The following is a 6,000-nucleotide window of genomic DNA, read 5'->3' as shown; positions in this document are numbered from 1 at the left end:
AGTTTTCTTTAGGTTTTGCCAATAAACCTAATAACTCGGCTTTTCAATCTCTCTCGAAATCATTTTCTGTGAAATGATCAGGGCGAACACAAGAATCGGGATTGAATTTGTCTTTTCTTTTACAATTATGAATCCATTTTCTTCTTATTATTGGATCTTTAGGAAATCTAAAATAACCAACTTTCCTGTGTAATAACTTTGTGTTACGATAGCTGTTATTACAAGTTGCAACAACACACGATGCTCCCGGCATCTAAAAATAAAAATAACGACGATAATAAAATTTAGCTATTTTTTCAATTTTTCCCAAATAAATCTAATCAAGATATAATATTCTGAAGTGGAAAAAAGTAGTATTAACATTTTTTTACATAAAATTATTAAACAAATAAATAACACTACAATAAATTTATATTATGTATATAACATTTTTATATTTTGCATTTCTATGCATTTTACGTAAATATGCATATTTTTAAAAAGTTATATTAATTAATAATAAACAATATTTTTCTTTTACATCTCGAGTTATCTTAAGTGTTACCATCCTGTTACGGGGCCAGCTTATTATTCGTAGTCGTCGTTTCAGCGTGTAGATACTATTTTTATACGCGCAAAACAACTATCCTTAGCATTTTAAAATATTTTAGTAAAAAATATATATTATCCGTAACCATATTCTGTAATTTCTACAGAACCAAGTGTAAAGACTACAACAGAATGTCAAACGGTTCTAGGAACACTTTTGTTACTTCCGTACAATTTTTATCGATATAATTATCAGCATAATTATGTTTAATAATAGTAATAACCATAGATATATTTACCATCGAAGATTAAGAGTCTAAAATTCTCAATAAAGTCACAAAAATAGTGAAATTCCAAAACTTTCTTCCCTCGCTAACTGTTGTGAAGCGGTCGACTACGGATGACGTATATCCAGAATCTGGCAGGAAGTAGCTAAACCGGCTGTATGAGGTAACCTTATCATCTAGGACCTTGACTTCATTCGGCCGTTTTAGCCACTTCCTGACAGATTCCGGATATACGTCATCCGAATGTCAAGCGACTGCTTCCGTTTGATATTCTGTTGTAGTCTTTACACTTCGTTCTATAGAAATTACAGAATATGATTACGAATAAAATATACTTATTACTAAAATACTTTAAAAGGCTCCGAATCAGACAGTTGGGACCTTAACAGAGCTGTAGAGCACACCCATGGGAACAAAAAATTCAAAGGAACCACACTTCTACATATGACCCTTCGCGAGATATAGCCCCCCCCAAATTACTCTATTTGATATATTCCTATGCCTTTTTTATATAAGAGGTGATAATACTACATTTTTTCATTTCAGAATATTATTGATATAACTTGATTAGATTTATTTGGAAAAATAAAAAGGAGCATATGTTGAGCCGGTCCCTCACCATCCGACCGCCCCATTGTGAGCCTGGCGCTAAAAGAGGCCCTCTTAGTGACCACAGGGCGGAAAGAGTTTTAAAAAAAGCAAAAGTCGTCATACTAAAGAAAATTTAGTTTTTCAGTAAATAAAATTTACACTTAGAATAAAGAAAATAAATCACTGTATATCTTTAAAAAATTATTTGGAACCATGTTACGCGGTATTTTAAGTCGTGCTTCGGTTCGTACTATGCTGATACAGTCAAACCTGTTTTTATGCGCTCTTTTTATGTGCGATTTTTATTTGTGCGATTTAATACAGCTGGATAAACAAACCAATAGCATAGTCCGTTTCATTTATGTACTTGTTCATCCCGGTGTATAAAAGCCGCTTTACTATAGGCAACGGGTCCATTAGACCAGCGTTTTTCAACCGCCGGTCCGTGGAGAATTTTTACCGCTCTGCGTTAAAAAATTTTCTTATTCAAAATATATATATACAAAATGATAATAATAAAAGCGAAGTTGAGGCCGACGTTTTCAACGCGAAAACGTGTACGTCGGACGTTCAGCGCCTCCTTCCTGTAAACCTAGAAGTTTGACGGTGACGTTTGGAACGTCAGTGGAACTCTTTTCGCCCTGTGGGCACTAAGAGGGCCTGTTATAGCAAGCCCATTATGGGTTCGGCCAGGCCCACAATGGGGCGACCGGGTGGTGAGGGACGGGGACCGACATATCCGGACGGACCACCCCCCGAAAAATTCCTGGGGATTATTCGACCCGTCCGGATTCGATCCCGGGTCCCCCAGGGCGGCAGGCTGCTAACCTTTACCGCTCGGCCATCCGGCCGCTAACCTAGAAGTTTGACGATGACGTTTGGAACGTCAGTGGAATCACTCTCGACGTCCCAAATGCCATTGTCAAACTTCTAGGCTTACAGGAAGGAGGCGCTGAACGTCCGACGTACACGTTTTCGCGTTGAAAACTTCGGCCGCAACCTCTCTATTGCGGTGTTACTAAAAAACTTCAGCAAGTAGCTAATTCCTATTTACTGATTATCCACTGTTATAATTCACAGACAACATTTAGCAGCGAAAAGTTTATCCACAGATTTAAATGAGGTTTTAGCGGAATCTATAAAAATCATTAATTTTATTATTATTAAAAAAAAAAAAGTAGTTTAAACAGTAGATTATTTGCAATATTTTGTAGGGAGGTTGGTGCGGAATATGAACAATTATTGCAGCATACAGAAGTTAGATGGCCCTCCCGAGGTAAGATTTTAACCAGGCTTTTCGAATTAAGGACGGTCCTTTATGAATTCACTTGCCATCGAGGTTACCGGAAGCGCCGCCATTTTGTATACCTAGGCTCACATTAACCCACATATCTAACACCGTTCTCAAGATTTATGAGAGGCTGATTCCCTGGCCGGAGTAAAGGATAACGTTTAATGTTATACATCGCAAATTATAATTTTAATGGCCTTTTTATAAGTAAATAATTAATTATTTAGATTCCAGAGATGACTGCTGCATTTAATCAAAATTCATTTAATAAAAATAAAACAAGTTTTTATTTCTAAAAGTTTACTTTCAACTTTATACAGTTATAATAAATTTTGTGTAGTGGAAGAACTACGAAATTATCAATAAAAAGTGCGTCTGGATAATGTATATTTTGACGTCAAACCCGCACGTTTGTGATGAGAAAGTACAAAAATAACGGTAAATTGACATAAAAGTGTGTACCATTCCAACAAAAGGAACACGCGAAAGTTTTCATAACTATCTTCTTCGGAAACGTTAATGATTAAGCTATTAAAAACTACTTGAAAGTTGCTAAATGTTAAGTAATTCTTTAAGAACCAGACTCTCATTTACTTGTTCCAACAAAGACTTTCTCGGCCTTTCCCGACCGCGCTTCCCATCCGTAGGCCTATACGCTCTTCAATAGTTCTATTCACTCAACGTGGCCAAACCATCGTAGAGCCTATTTACGCACCGTTTGAACCACACTTTTTTCTCACCTTACATTCCTCCGAAACTCGTTCATTTCTCGGATAGTTTCTCCTCATTATACCACACAATCCTCTCAAATATCTCATCTCACATGTGGTAGTGCCATACCCAAGTTTCGCTACCATACACCACTTCCATACATGCCTCTTTGAACATCCTTTTATCCCTTGCAAATCTACTCATTGCACCCATCACCTGAGCTTCAGCATTCGCTCTTCTGGTGATTTCACGGTCTTATCTAGTTATCCATTGTATGTTCCTGTTGTTCACAACCCAGCTCAATCATGCAATCCGTTTGCTCACCTTTGCGTTCAAACACAATCACTTTAGCATTCACTCGCAGCATATTTCTTACATGCCTCTTTACGAGTAGATATAAGTGTCTAGTTTAGATATTTATGAACGGAATGGAATGAGTATCCTATTATTATGCTAATACAGATGATTTTTGTGAATAATAGGATAGGATTTACATATACAAGGTGTACCATAAGTCTGGTACCTTAGGAATCGTGTTTGTATTAATCTTTTTTTTATTCATTAATGGGTATCCCAGACTTTCCACAGAAATCTGAATGCAATCTAAGAAACTCTTCGGCGACTTCACAATTCGTCCCTCCTTACTCAACCCCATACTTAATTTGTAAAAGAATAAACAAGCAAAGAGTTGCATAACTTCTATGGTTCCAAACTTATTGGACACACTCTATATCACAGTATAATTTGCACATAAATTGACTTAGGTTCTCAGGTATTTAAAGTTGTTATTGTTTAGTAAAGGGGAATTTGATTATTAACTTACGTTTGTTTGTATACGGCAAGGTGATACCTCCCAGAAGAACTTTCTATGGAAAACACGGGCGTTACAAACGTGAAAAAACTCCAAATGGCCCCACGATCAGTTTATCCACTCGGCCGCTATTGGATGATTTCATCATTAACAAGAGATATTAATGAAGAATATCTTGAGCAAATTATTTTAAACGATTGTAAAACTTGTTAAATGTGCATTAATTTTAAGTTAATAATTACTGTATATCCTTTGACCTAAACAAATTCAAATACAATCAATGATATTTTTGGGACAATAAACTAGGACATTACGTACAGAAAAATGTTCAATAAATTCGAATGTAGAAAATCTAATATTATTCCTATAACCTATTACAATTTCTATCATTAATATAATTTTGATTTGCACAATTAAACGGTAATGTTATTGATGACGTTTCATCTAACACAAACATCATCAATAACACTACTGTTTAATTGTACACTACTATAACACGCGTAGGCAATCCTTTACAATTTTAAGTAAATGAATATATAAAAATGCGGTCAAAATTGAAATGTGCGTCATATTTTATCAGTTTCCATAGACTTGCTTTACAGTATGACCCACTTCGCCCTTACATAAAAGTATAACTTGTGATTAAACGAGAAAACGTTTGTATTTGATGATATCTTAAAGAGGCAGAGTCTGCAGATGGAAGATCTAGGTTATGAGAAAGAAACAATATATATATATATAAAAGGAGAGATTTAAATTATTTTAAAGGCTGTAAACTTACAAGAAAAGCGGAATTTCTACAATATAAAAAATAATTCAGTTAACGCCTAAACATACCAGTTGAGGTTTTAATAAAAGGATTGATGACCCTCCATAAGCTTACGTTTCCGGTCACGATGTCCATGTAAAAGCCTGTTGGATCAGACACCAGTTTTCCTTGACCTATTAATAATTTATAACTTTTAACTCAGAAATTCTTTTCCCATCGCATCTTTCGTTCAGTTTGTAATTAGTGTCTAAAATATAGAAGAATGAAATCTACATTGCTGTAATAGTAGAAGACAATTCTGTTTAATAACATGATGAAAACAATGTGTAAATGCTAAGTTTTTATTATAAAATAGAGAAGAGAAATATTTAAATAAACATAAACTAAGATTTTTTTGAGTTAAATGCATAGTAAAACTACTCAATTTACTAATTGCAATATGTAAACCAGAAAGGAAAGATTAATATATTTATATTCTAGATAAATGATGGAATATGACTATTAATCAAAGCCTACAAATTAAAGTTTTTTTTTTTTCAAATATATTTACATTTGTACTATAGTTACTATATTGATTCCATAGTAAAATATGCCAGTTTTTCTACTTTTCAATATATTCAAAAACAGGTTTATAGGCTTATAAATTTTTATAGAACATATTTTATTTTGGGGGTTTTCATAGCAGAGTACTCGTATAAGTTTATAATTAAAACTAAATTCTGCAGATTTGTAGCTTATGTGTGGAATTCTGACAAGTTCAGAAGAAGCACTAAATTAAAGTGTCTTTACAATTCCTCCCCTTTCACACCTAGGGATTGTTAAATAATGTTGTCTAAGGAGGGTTAATTAAGCAATTATTTATTAATAATATGAGAAAAAATTAAAATTTTTTAAAGGAACCCTTCAAAAGAAAAAGAATCAAAAGCTCTGATCAGCCTGGAATTTCAGCCCAATGAAAGTATAATTAATAAATATTACTTAAAAATTAAAGATACTAAAGATGATTAATGAT

The sequence above is a fragment of the Centruroides vittatus genome, unplaced genomic scaffold, assembly GCF_030686945.1.
Source record: "Centruroides vittatus isolate TY-2023 unplaced genomic scaffold, ASM3068694v2 contig_799, whole genome shotgun sequence".
NCBI classification, from domain to species: Eukaryota; Metazoa; Arthropoda; class Arachnida; order Scorpiones; family Buthidae; genus Centruroides; species Centruroides vittatus.
The sequence above is the reverse complement of the archived record's forward strand: the minus strand, read 5'-3'. Positions refer to the sequence as shown.